Genomic DNA, 14952 nt, shown 5'->3' with positions numbered 1-14952 from the left:
CGCCCGCACCCCTTGCCAGCGCCCAAGGGCTCCAGGCTGCCTGACCAGAGACACCGCGATGCGGCCCACGCTGAACCCAGGCCGAGCCGGGCTAGAGTGGGCTGGGCCAGGCTAGGACCAGGACAGGCTGCGCAGCCACTTCACGGCAGGTTCCTGCGCTCCTGCCCTCTGCTGGGGTCACAGAGGACAACACAGACGTATGTGTGAAAAAGGAGAGGATTGGCCATCGCGGCCTTGTTGCTCCACTAAGGAGCATTTTAACAAAACAATTCGATTTGTTTTTCTATGATTTGTTTTATAATGTTTGTTTTTTTCATGCTTCAAGTTACATGTCATTGATCTATTTAACTCCATGTAGTATTTATTGAAAATAAATAAAGGAACACATAATGAAAAAGATATTCTAAATAAAAAATGAAATTAAAGTAAATGAATGATTTAAAAACTAAATTAGAAATTTAAAATTAAAAAAGGACAAAACATTAAAAGCAATGTAACGTTTCACAACCTTTTCAAAGATTTGACTCTCCGTCGAAAATATGATATTTGAACACAATATTTGAATAGGTACTTTTACTCATTGTACTCACAGTTAATATACATGGTACTAGTATTTTCATCTTATGCTGCAATACAGTTCAACTCCGTTACATTTTAGAGGGAAATAGTGTTGCGCTACATTTATCTGTCAGAAATAATGATCAGTTAGTTTGGAAGTGAAAGATTTGCATATAAACCTTTTGATGGGTTTATATGATATAATGTGTTGCTATAAATAAAATCAGCCAACAGCATATAAAGTTGCTTGAACACTGACAACAGTAAAAATCGGCTTAAAATGAATGTGTCAATAATAAGTCAATATATAATGATAACTCTGATGAGACTAACATTGAATACCTTTATTTTTGTAACTTTTTTATATTTCTCCTTCAATACTTCTCGTAATTTTGAATCTACTGTAGGACTAGTGCTTGTAACAGCGGTATTACTTTTAACAAGACCAAAGAATCTGATTACAAGTTCTTCCAAGGCGGTAAAACCATAACAGACAGTAGTAGGTGCCTGGCAAAGACTGGCGCCAAGACAATGAAATGAGCTGGTATGTTCTGTGCTGCCATTTCTACTGTTTTAATGTGGTGAAGAGAAGGCTTTAATCCTTGAAAGGATCCCTGGCAGGTCAAACAAACACAGAGCAATTCCATGTATGTATCCTGTGGAAGTGTAGCCTGTCATTGAGAGAAACATACAGCAGCGATTTCTGGGGAACACTGTCCGTCTGCGCTCAGACTTCACGTCTTAGAGGCCTGTGATACACAGACAAGTGTTGGAAGAGCAGAACAGCCTCATGTGTTTCAAAACATTTTGTGAGTTGCTGCATTTTCCATCGTATTTTAAAGGGATCTATTATGATTGTCCTTATTTTCCATCGCATATATATTATATACTGTCATTTGGTGTTGGCAGAATTTTAGTCAAAACTACTGCATTTGTTTTTCATGACTTTTTCCACTTAATTCAGCGTTTTAGTACAAACTCTCATTCAACTATCAACAGGGACATAAATAGAAAATCTTAAAACAATTATTTGGATTGTAATAATAAACCAATATGTTTACATTTTAAACAACAGTGAAATTAGAATGGCACTCAGTAGAGGGCATATCTCTGCCAACGCCCAACAGTCCCCTAAAATTCAATTCACCAAGTTACACACATTATAGATATCAGTTCCCTAAATGTGCCAGATTTTTTTCATCAAGATCCTTAAATAATTACATTGCATAATGTGAATTGTGTGTCTTTGCCTCTGTCATATTGCGATTTGAATCAGCGTCCGGTGCGAGTGATGTGTGATCGTGTCTATTTGAATCTTTGCATTGACTTTGCGTTTGGTATGAAAACACAATGACAATTTTGTGGACCAAGCACGACAGCTCTTGCTTCTTCTGTTTCGACAACAGGTCACAGGAGTAACACGCCGCAAAAATTTGCTCCTCATTTGGTGTGAACACAGCATTCGGCCTCCGGATGTTCAGACAGTCAGAGGAAGTGGGCCTTTAAGGTGGGAGCCTGTTTGTGAGCCTATTCGACTCAGAGGTTCAAGTTCAACTGAGGAGCTGCATTAAAGACAGTTTAAGATAAATAAGAACCTTTTTTGAACTGTGAATCTCGAGTGGACTCCGAGAATAAAACATATAGAGCTTGAGATGAGCATAATGGAGGACGTGTATGGTCATGGTTCAAGGGCACCTTGAACCATGACCATACAGCTGATGTGCACCAACCATGTGTAAAACATCCCTGCACGGGTTAGGTTTTATGTGTAAAACGGCACATGTGACGGTAATACGGCCTGAACTGTGATAGTGAGTGATAGGGTGAAGCCAGCCAGTCACCTTCTGGTTTGAATCAGCGGAAGGGGATCGGAGGGGGCTGCTCTCGGTAGGTTGGCTTTTATTGCTTCTCCCCTTTGGTTTTAAACAGATCTGCCTGTTTGTGGAAGTGTGGCTGGCGGTTGGCTCCTCAGCTGGCAAGGCAGCGGTGTTTAATTGCTCTTTGTTGTGGCAGGTTGGGGGGGAAGGAGGCGCTGTGGTCGCCGCCTCACAATGGCGCTTCGGCCTGCCAGCGCACACACACACATATTGAGACACACATGGATGCACGCACATGCACCTACACACTCACGCAAGCGTGCTATGCATACTTGAACACAAACCCTTATTAGTATGCGAGCCCAGATGCACACATGTACATAAGGTAGTATATTTCGGTTGTAATTCACATTAGGTAAGAGCTCCATGGTCCTGATATATATAACAGTGCACAGAGGAAACGACTTAATGATGTAACAATATTGGTTTATAATGGACTTACTAAGTGTTGGGGGAAATAAAGGAGGAATTATAGGGAGAATAAACAGGAGCAGCATGGTTTGTATATTTGTGCTGTTCTGTGAATGGGCAAGCATATAATTATCACATTTACGGGGAAGAGCCGCCGAATAATGGGTCATAGCGGGTGTAGGGCAGTAATTCACCCTCCCTCACTCAGCCCCTCCCTGCTTGTGTGTTTGTGTGTGTGTGTGTGTGTGTTTTCTTTTTTGTTAGAGAGAGAAACCTGGAAACATCTGATTTATCTTTCAAGGCTAGTCTGTTCCTAATCATATGATGAACTAATGTTTGAACAGTGAGTGGCAATTACACGTTTCCTCTAAACCAGATCACATTGGGATTCGGGGTTCGCCTTTCCCTCCTATAACAAATTAGGTTTGTCGATCAGACGACGCAGCTTCACCTTCCTCCGCCTCAACCTTGCCGTCTCCAGCGATGCCCTCGGGCCCCGGCCAAACATTTCTTTGCCATGTTTACTTTTCCTCCAGCCCCTGCACGTGTGTTTACCCAAATCTGAGGTAGACGGGGTTTTTTTCTCTCTGCTCCCTCCGTCACGATGGCTTTTGTGCTCAGCTGTGGTGAGTTTTGTGTATTTTTGTGTAATTTACTCCTACAATTGGAGGAATGATGTGCTCCTCTGCTCTGCCCAGACCCCACCTCATCCCCCCCCCCACCTCCTCCCTCCCAGAGAGGCTCTTTTCCATTGATGCGCTTACTGTAAAGTGTTCCCCCTGCCTCCATCGCTGACCACATCAACTTGGCCAATCACTGATGACTCATTATACACACATAAACAGAACAAAGCACAAACAGTCATCACAGAGTTACAGCATACGTTTACACATGCAGCGCAGCAGCGTCTCTCCGTTCCCTCTTTTGCTGTTTTTCTTTGTCGCCCTCCCCCTCCTTCACCCTCAGTGTCTCTCGCTCTGTAACGAACACACACACACACACACACACACACACACACACACACACACACACACACACACACACACACACACACACACACACACACACAGAGCGTATGGATGTGGGCAGAATGAACAGAACGCTACGCCACTGTAATTTCTGGAAATGAAAATGGAAACTGGCACCAATTAGGGAAACCAATAAAGCAACCTCAGTTCTATACGTCTGCCAAGTGGTAGAGGGGATTCAACTGGAGAGTATGGAGTTACATCCAGCCTGTAGGTTATCATCCAGATAACATCATCCAGTTTTATACCATAGATGCCGCTACATCTCTGCTGCTGCACTCTCCTCTCTGCCTCAACAGAAGCACGACGGCGTATTTAGCAGATGTTTTACTGTCACTTATCTTTTTTCACTTGGGATGAGCTTGTTACTTGTTGATTTAAGGTCTTTGTTATTTTACAAGTCGCAAGATGAACTCATTGAGTCATCTTAATAGCCTTGTTTTAAGTGAGTCCATATTTAAATACACTGACAGATAAGAGTGCAGCAGTGAAAGGGACATGGTTTGTTTTTCTCTTTTATTATACTGTCCAGATTTATGATACAGCTGAGACAATAAACAGAAACACTAACAAGTCAGGATATAATTAATAAAATGCAAATGCAAAACCAAAGACAGACACAGTTAAACCTGCTGTATGTAACTTGAGCTGTTAGGGGTCAATCGAAACAACAACAAAAGACCTTTGAAGATGTCGAGAAGCAGCGTGGGATCATCAGAGTTGAAAATCGGCCTGACACGAATTGTGGATTTCTCTGGATCAGAACATTGTTGCAAAGATTTTGGATAGTGTAAGAACACAAGTCAACTAAAGATACAAGATAGGTCTAGTTGTTTTTAGACGTTACATATTATATCTTTAAGTTGGACATGATTCAAAAGTTCTAGTTGATTTATTTTGCACAGAAAATCTTTTACATTCCAGACATGAGAGAGGGACATGTTTTGATTCAGTTTAACACTTACTAATTGCAGCCCTCATGGCTGCTGCCATTAATTGGTTCCTGCAGCCGGCTGTATTTTAGAAAGGAAAAGGAATGGAGGCAGATGGGGCTCTGAGTTTAATGCTGCCTCTGGTAGAGACACAGTTATGGGGTAATGATTCTGTGTCCCTCTGGTGCTGATGTGGTGTTGAAAGAGAGAGAGACCTGAGCTTCAGGAGAACCACTAAATACTGCCACATTCATCCAGAGCAGCAGTCAATGGCACACGCCTGTCACGTGATCAGGTAGGCACTCACATGTGCATGCTCACACACACACACACACACACATACACACACACACACACACACACACACACACACACACACACACACACACACACACACACACACACACACACACACACACACACACACACTCAGACAAACACTAAGTAGGCTGCATCTCTCATGTATACCGTGGAGAACTTAATACACACAAGCAAATCAAAGTAAACTACACTTACCACCCTGTAGTTGTATGCCTCCGCCAACCAGTGCAGTTTCAATCTACATCCCCTTTTGTCACCATATGAGGTTACTGTGAACTTTGACCACTGACTTGAAATATCATGTTTAAAAAGCCAAAAACATGTTTTGTAAGGTCCCCCTGAACATGGCCTTTGACCACCCAAATCGAATCAAATCGTTTATTTTTGAGTCCAATAGACTCCACAAGAGTGGGACAGACAGACGCCCAAAAGCATAATGCCTCCGGCTGGCTGTCGAGAGTGGGGAGGCATAAAATGCTTTCACCAATTACAAAACAGATTCTTGACATAAAAATGTTTTTAGAAAATGAGCAGATAATGATTACGTGCCAGGCATTAGTGTCTCAGTCCCTGTCCCTGTGTGTGCAGCATTTCTGTATTTTACAGCATTTTTCTTCATATCATGTATGTTCTTTCAAACTGATCAATATGATTTAGCCTTTATATTATTCATTTGACTATATCACATATGTGTTGTCAAAGCGGTGAGATTTCTTCTGTCCATTTGCCCATCAGTTTTTTCCAAGCTGCAGTGAATTAATCTGTCTTCAGCCACCATTCACACTCATTTATTTGTGTGCATGAATAGGCTGAGACATCAAACACAACATTGAACAGTATGCACACATCCCACACAAATGTGGATGAACACACATGCAGAGACCAGACTCAAGAAAAGTTTTTCATCCACAAATTCAATCAAATAAAAGAGGTAAACTTGAACTGAGTTGAACTCACAGACAGAGAAATACTACTTAAGACACAGAGATGTGAAAACGCCCAGTCGTCAGTGATGCTGTTTTAGAAGATGCAAATATATGCAGTCACAAACATCCCTGTGTGCTTTCTTTTCCTGAATCCTCCCTCTCAATGAATCATGGATCCACTCAAACATTTTTGTTCTATAAAAACAATTTCACTGCAGACACTAGTTTGTTTTTCAAAAGGAAAAGTCTCTGTAGTTCTCTGTGGCTCTCAGACCGTTTAACTTTATCCTGACGTTTGCCGCCTTTATTGCTCTTTTCTTTCCCCTGGGCTGTCAATCCTCCTGTTCTATACATCTTCCGTTTCCTGTCTCTTTTCCTGTCCTCCATCCCTCCCTCGAGTTACTCTCTCCATCCCTGCCACCCCTTCTGTCTCCTTCTCTCAGTCTTTCTGGCCTCTCTGTCTGCCTCTCCCTCTCAGTTGGACTCATGTGGGACTGATTGAGCTTGAGGATCCAGCCCTCATCAAAGGCCGAGTGTGGTTGAATGCGAGCAAGCCACTGAGGCTCCAATCTCGCACTGGTTAATGAGCCTCCTCTCCCCCTTCCTCCTCCCTCTCTTCTTCCTCAGCCCCCTCCCCAGCCCCGGCATACCTCCAGCGGCAAAGCTCATACGATACAACCTTCCCCCCTTCCTTCTCTTTTTCCTTTTTCTCCTCCTTCCTTCCTCCTTCCCCCAGCCTCTCCACACTTCAGTGCTCTCATATAACACATCTCTCGTCCTTTTTTGCCGCTGCCTCTTTCCGCTCTTTCAGCTCATTCGTTGCCAACGCAGCTTCCTGCTGTCCTCCATAATTTATCTACATTTCAGCATTACTATATCCCCAAATTCTCTCCTCATTCTCCTCTCCCCTCGTTCCCCCAGTCGCTCCGCTCTCTCTGTCAGCCAAAGTCCCTCCTCAGGCTCAGCTCCAAACCAAGGCTGGCGTCTGTCTCTCTGTGTCTGACCCCCTCCTCCTCCTCCTCTAACCACCACCACCATCACCGCACTGATGATACATACACTCTCGCACTCTCTCTCGCTGCAGACCCTGACTTTAATCACTGCACACACTCAGGCACACTCCAGCCACACTTGTGCAAGTGCACAAACTGTGCGCACACACACAACTATACACAGGTGGGCAACTTGTGAGCTACAAATTCATGCACATGTCTTTGTAAACACACACACAGACTGACATAATTTTGTTTAAGCATACATGAATAATTTATCATTTCCGCACTGGGTTCGTGATACTTTTTCTGAAGCAAGAAAAACAGCACAATAATTTGCATGAATTCACAAAGTCAGTGGTACAAAGGAACCACTTTTGTTTCTATTCCAGATGGTAACTTGGTTTTGGTCATTGAAATTCAAACAACTGCTTCTAAACATCACAGGAAACCAGTGAAAAGATGGTACAAGCCATCTTGTTGGATACTATTTCCATCGCAGCTGCTGGAGAAGTGAGAGAAACAAGGGAGTGAATAAAAACAGATAAATGAAGGGGTGATACATAAGACTTATTAAATCATAAGATAATTAAAAAAAATAAGGCATTTTTCACTGGAAAGAAACAAGGTGGAAAATGAGTCTCTTTGCAAATTGCTGCCAGAGAAAGGAAATTGTGGTCCAAAATATTACATTTCAGTAGATAAATGCAGGTTCAAATCACTAATAATGAGTTTTGTTGACACTCACTGTAATAGCATGTTGAGAATATGTGATTTATATGTGCATTTTATGATTTATACATTTTTTGCATTTAATTTATGTTTAACCCAACCTTGGAAGTTGTACTGTTATGTGTTCAATATATATATATATATTTTTTTTTTAACTGTAATGCTTCAAAATACAGCTATACTTACAATATACATTATAAAACACATACAAACATTAAATGAACTTACTAGAACTTACTTTTAATCAGATACAAAATATTTTGATGCATTGGACACAAACCATACCAAACGTTTAGGGACACATGCAGGCTCATATGGCCTCAGCAGAAATGTGACTTGAAGCTTTGCACAATATAAAACCAAACTCTCATTAGAACACAATAGGGGGAGATTGGGGGGGAATCAGGAACAAACTGGGGCTGTTGTGGCCAGAAATATAAGTCCATTTGTCCGTCAATCTTTTTCTTTTAAAAGAAACAAGAGAATAGTGGTTTTGTTTTCCAAAGAGTCCACATTTGAATATGGACCATATGTGCCTGTGTTGTATATGAGTAGTAGTTTATGGTTTTGATGATCTGTCTTTGTCCTGCTTTAATCCATTTTGTTAAAACTGGAGCCTTTCTCTATTCACATGTGTCAAATTTCCTGTATCAAGATTAAAATAATTCTGAAAACCTGAGGCTACAACATGGTGACTACCTAACTAGTGGCCACCAAAACTTTCCGAGGCCTGTTCACCATAACTATGCCTGGAACGATGAGCTGCATCTAACCAAATGAAAATGTGTTGTGTCATTTTCAGTCTCAGCTGCGGTTCGATTGTTGCTGCAGAGAAAGGCCTCTGACTCGCCACTTTGGTTTGGGGCAAAAAAGACTCACTGTCCAGTCTGGTGAGTGTTTCTTTAGGGAATCATCTTGATGTGGTACCAACGTCAGCAGGCGGAGCATATTTGACAAACGACGGCACAGAGCTCCATTTTGTAATTTGGCCCAATCATCGAGTTAATTAGCAGCAGATGAAGTGGCACCACTTGTCATGTCTGAGCTCCACAAGAGAAAAGGCAATCTGGGGGTTATGGACTTTTAAAATTATATTTTTAAAACTTTTGAAAGGAGTTACACAACCCCACGCTCCGATATACAACTACTAACAATTCCCCTCTGTGCCATACGCATTTGTTCTGCTGTATACATGACACGCTTGCACTGTCCATATTTATACCCACAGTCATTCTAACTTTGAAATGCTACTTGTGGCATATTGTGTCATCTGCATTTGTTTAACGTTTGCTAGTTGCCATCTTTCTTCCATAAAACACTGCCAGTCAGTGCCCATGTATCATCACCTTCGCACTCAGCCTCACACCATCTCTGGCCCATCTCCCGTCTTTGTTGTGTGCGGTCGTCTGGATGAGGGCGGAGGGGGGAAGACCAGCAGTCAGACCACTGCATGTGTTTCCAATTCCCCCTTGTAGACCATCGCCTCTCCTCTTCTGGCCTCCTTCTACCCTTCCATCTCTCCTCTCCTCTTGCGTGTGCCTGTCTCCCTCCTGTCCACCAAATTGCCCATTAGACTTAATATTTGTCGATCTGCCCGCCTGCCTGCGGCATGGCGGCTGGCGAAGACCATCCTCCAGTTCATGCCAATTACACCATGGGAGACCACTTCTAACAATTTACACACACACACACACACACACACACACACACACACACACACACACACACACACACACACACACACACACAGTAGTGTCTCCATACTTCAGAGGACATTACATTGACTAACATTGAATACCTTGTCTAAGAGTCTTACTTAACTGTTAACCATAGTTACCTAACCCTTACCCTAACCTTAACCTTAACCTAAACATAACCCCTAACGTTAACCTAAACCTTAATTCAACTTTAACCTAAATCTCACCTTAACTTTAATCTAACTTAAACCCAACCTTTATCTCAACTGTAAACTAACCTTATTATCCCTACCCTTAATTTAACTTTGACCTAAACCTAACCTTAAAAAACGTGCCTTAAGATTTAATGACACACACACACACACACACACACACACACACACACACACACACACACACACACACACACACACACACACACACACACACACACACACACACACACACAGTTTTCCATCCATACATTCAACACACATTGTTTCTGGTAAATACTTTCTTGTATTCTGTTTGAAGAATAGATATGAGTGGCTTTTGTACAAAGAGTTTTAACTTTTGTGGAAAGTTTGATGATTGTCCATCATGCAGCTGAAAATAAAGCTGTAAAAATATAGTTCATCAAGGGACAACAAAACATCTGGTTTTACCCGACAATACGTACATGAATGTTCTTCATGCCTTTTTTAAACATCTCTTTTAAGGGACATTTGTAAATCTGAAAAAGTCCTTTGTTCCAAGAAAAAAACGACTGATCAAGTTAACACATTTCAAGCCCAAGACAGTGACCAAAAGAAATCAAACGATGCGGTCCAATGCTAAGCTAAACATTGTTATTGCAGTCTGTAATAAAGAGAGGAAACCTACAAAACCAGAGGCCCTCTGAGAGAAAGTTATTAATATCCTGTCAGCAGTAAGTTAGCTGTACGTGTACATGTCCCCTCCTCCTTCTCTTTGTTTTGTCTAGCAGTGGTCCTTACCACCGCTGCTGGCTGAGCGTTTGTCCCCCGCAGCGGCGAGACTGAGACGGCACGGTGATAAAACTGCTGACAGGAACGCAGAACAAATGGAGCCCATATATATAGTACATGCGTACATATGTGGAAGGATGACATGTATGGTCAGTACCAGGAGGTGTTTCTTTATGCACTGTATCTATATGTGACAGACATAAACCGAGGAAGTATTTAGACTGAGGTTAACATGAGAAATGGTGAAAGGATGGTGACGTGGAGAAAGAAACAAACACAGAGAGAGAAATGTAGTGTGTGTGTGCCAATGAAAATACTCTTAGAGCAACATGGACAAAATGAATGAACCTAAGTTGTCAGACTACGCATGTATGTACAATATGAAGCGATGCCACCCACAGTGAGAGGATCCTCTCTGACAGGCATGGTGAGGACTGCACTGTTTGCCTGGCTGTAGGAACTGTAGTACAAAGTAATTAGAGACCATCTCCAGTAGGTCACAGTTTAGTCTGTAGTGGCCTTGAAAGAGACAGAGTGGGAGTGAGTGCACAAAGAAGAAGGTGAGAAGAAAGACGGATAGGGAAATGAAAGAAGAGGAAAAAGAGATGCTTCATCCTGGAGAAGAATTACCTTCTGCTCAGATAAATGTAGTGCATGCTACAGAGTCAGCACAACACATGATTGTCTAGTTCTGATTGAAAATCCGCATCTCAAACTCAAACTAAAAGCCAGTGAGAAGAAGTGGGTCTTTAGCAGTGATTTAAACATTTCTAAGGTCTGAACGGTTGTGATATCAAGAGGTTAACTGTTACAGAGACTAGGGGCAGCCACTGCAAAGGCCTGGTCATCATCTGTGTTTGAGCCTTTAGATCTTGGGACATCCAGAAGCATCAGCTTGGTCGACCTCAGTGTCCTGGGGCCAACAGGCAGACGACATGGCTGACACCTACACCACCATGCTGCCTGAAAAACATATAAAGAAAGCACTGCACCAAACTTAAAAGGGTTCTTCCCAGGCTCCATTCCTCCATGAAACTAGTTGTTCTTGCATAATCGAACAAATAAAAAAAACATACACACGTGAACACATAACCTCTTTGGCGTAGTTAACTAGCCATTACCAATTAGAGAATACACACCTAAAGATCTTAAGATTTTCAGATTGCCTGTCACGAGTAATACACAGACAGATCAATGCAGCTTTCCAGAAGTGTTTTTCCCTGGATGTGGTTCAGGCTACATCATTCTCCAACTGTCCAACTCAGTTAATAACTGCAATACATTGGAAGCCGTACGAGTGAGGAAGTTTACTCTGCACGAGTGCCATCCCTCAGCGCTGGTGGAGGCTCCTGCTGATGTCTGCATATCCTGCCTGCCGCCTTGTTAACCCAGAATACCTAAATGACTTCCCCTCTCTGACTGTCAAGCCACACTGTGAAGTCATCCATGTTTCCATGTAGCCTAAAGCGAGGAGAGGAGGAAAGGAAACAGGCTGGACAACCCTGGATAGCTGGGAAGGAAAGGAAACCAAAGGAAACGAAACAATAGGAAACGGGCTGCAGTACCATTGTAAAGAAAAGGAAAGGATACAGGCTGGACAACCACTGGATAGCTGGGAAGGAAAGGAAAGGAAACAGGCTGGAGTTAAAGGAAAGGACAGGAACGGAGACAGGCTGGAGGACCACTGGAAAGGAAAGGAAACAATAGACAGGCTGAAGACCACTGGAAAGGAAATGGAACTACAGACAAGCTGAAGACCACTGGGAAGGAACAGTGAGGAAACTATAGACAGGCTGTAGGACCACTGGAAAGGAAAGGAAACTACAGACAGGCTGAGGGCCACTGGAAAGGAAAGGAAACTATATAGACAGGCTGGAGGGCCACTGGAAAGGAAAAGGAAGGAAAGACAAGCTGGAGGACCACTGGAAAGGAAAGGAAACTAGAGACAACCTGAGGACCACTGGAAAGGAAAGGAAACTAAAGACAAGCTGAGGACCAATGGAAAGGAAAGGAAGGGAAACTAAAGACAAGCTGAGGACCACTGGGAAGGAAAGGAAGGGAAACTAGAGACAACCTGAGGACCACTGGAAAGGAAAGGAAACTAAAGACAAGCTGAGGACCAATGGAAAGGAAAGGAAGGGAAACTAAAGACAAGCTGAGGACCACTGGGAAGGAAAGGAAGGGAAACTAGAGACAACCTGAGGACCACTGGAAAGGAAAGGAAACTAAAGACAAGCTGAGGACCACTGTAAAGGAAAGGAAAGGAAACTAAAGACAAGCTGAGAACCACTGGAAAGGAAAGGAAACTAAAGACAAGCTGGAGGATCACTGGAAAGGAAAGGAAGGGAAACTAAAGACAAGCTGAGGACCACTGGAAAGGAAAGGAAACTAAAGACAAGCTGAGGACCACTGTAAAGGAAAGGAAAGGAAACTAAAGACAAGCTGAGAACCACTGGAAAGGAAAGGAAACTAAAGACAAGCTGAGGACCACTGGAAAGGAAAGGAAGGGAAACTAAAGACAAGCTGAGGACCACTGCAAAGGAAAGGAAGGGAAACTAAAGACAAGCTGAGGACCACTGCAAAGGAAAGGAAGAGAAACTAAAGACAAGCTGAGGACCACTGCAAAGGAAAGGAAGAGAAACTAAAGACAAGCTCAGGACCATTGGAAAGGAAAGGAAACTAAAGACAAACTGGCACCACTATTGAGGTGTGCTCTGATGGCATAAATCTCTCCAGAGGGCGAAGGATCTGAATGGCTGCGTCCACTAGATGAACATACACTCAGAACCACATATAGAACCATATCCTGCCCTCGTCAGCTGTAATGTTGCTCCATTTACTATCTATGGTCTAATATTTCTCCTGACTCCACTGCAAGCGTGGAAAAATAGTTAAATAAGTGATTAGACTCATTTATTGCTCTTCCTTTGAGGGAAATGCAAATAAAATCGAGACAGAGAAGGCGGGAGTGGAGCGGCGCTGCTGTTACAGGCCACAGAAATGTCAGCTTGGTTTTATCGCTGTTTTACATCACTGTCGGCTCATGGAAATTATTGCTAAAAACCTCATGTATGAAGGATTCAGGTTTTAAGGTTGGATATCAATATAGTCACATGCAGTACACACACATTTCATTAACTGTGATCTAAAGATATCACCACTAGAAAACAAATACATCAATCATTTATAATGTATTGGTTGAATTCTCTTTTTATTTTCATCATTTTGAAGCTTTCTTTGTGGGGGCACATTTAGGGTCCATGAACATGATGTCAAAGCGTGGAGCTTTGACTATGGTAATTGAATGTCGCCACCTGGTGGTTGAATAGAACAGCCCCTAACTCAATGCAGTGACTCGTCATGACACCTAATTATGAGCAAATACGAGTAAATGATGATAATAATAATAAGTATAATACAACAATATGAATTAAATAAAAAAGTATTTCGACATTCAAAGGACACCAGGTTTAAAAAGACTTGATATGATAAGTGACTGAGCATGTTGCAGGTGGCAATGACTTCATTTTCTATGGGTCACATGCACGAAAGTAACCCAGCAATAGACTTTTTTTCAAAGCAGATAGTTTGATTTGTCATAGTTGGAAAAGCGCCATTATTATCAATATCTGTAGTAGTATTAGTATTGGTATCATTAACCATGGCTCTGTTTTATTCTACTGAGCCACAACAACGTGACAGAGAACCAACATTCGCAATCGCACAGTAATCCCATCGTTTCCACCTCTGCTTCTCTTGTTGGGACGTGTCAAAATCTGAAAAAAAGACCTGTTGTGTCAGATGTGTGGGTCAGTGCACGTACAAGCACACCCACCGTGCATGCACAGGCAGATCTAACGTGTAAAAAAAATGAAAACGCATTTCCCATGGCGACTCTAGAAGTAATGGTCTGTACTGTGTGACATGGAAGTATCACATTACAGTGAGATATATAAGGTATAGATATAGATATATAGATAAGACAGGGTTTATGATAAGAATAGGTACAGTGAGAACAATGAGTGAGTGTTTCACCTCTTAAATATCTCCAATAAGAGGAAGTTTAACAGTTGGGCCTCCTGTTGTGATAAAAAAATTATAAAAAAATTGAAACTGCTACAGATCATTTACATATTTATTTTAAAATAGGATCTTTGCTTGAGACTCTGTTAGTTTCACTCACATTATCTAAAAAAGGAATGAATCTCTTCTTCCTGATGCCTGTTGATAAAATGATGCCACTGTATTATTGATCCACTTTATGAAGTAACAAAAATAACTTGCAACCAGTGGTAATACTTAGCTTAAATATTTATGAAGTACTATACTCTTCCCCTTTAAGCCACTTTTTACTTCTACATTTTTGAGTGAGTAAAATTAAAAGAAATATTGAATGTTTTATGCATTAGCGCTATGAGTGTGTGAAAGTTGGTGCTGCTTCATGGAATGTAAGGGAACTGTTGGGCCTTACATTCATATGTGCTCTCTGGGGGCCCTTCTGGTTGTATATAGA

Source organism: Hippoglossus hippoglossus, chromosome 5, assembly GCF_009819705.1.
Source record: "Hippoglossus hippoglossus isolate fHipHip1 chromosome 5, fHipHip1.pri, whole genome shotgun sequence".
NCBI lineage: Eukaryota > Metazoa > Chordata > Actinopteri > Pleuronectiformes > Pleuronectidae > Hippoglossus > Hippoglossus hippoglossus.
Note: the sequence above shows the minus strand (reverse complement) of the source record.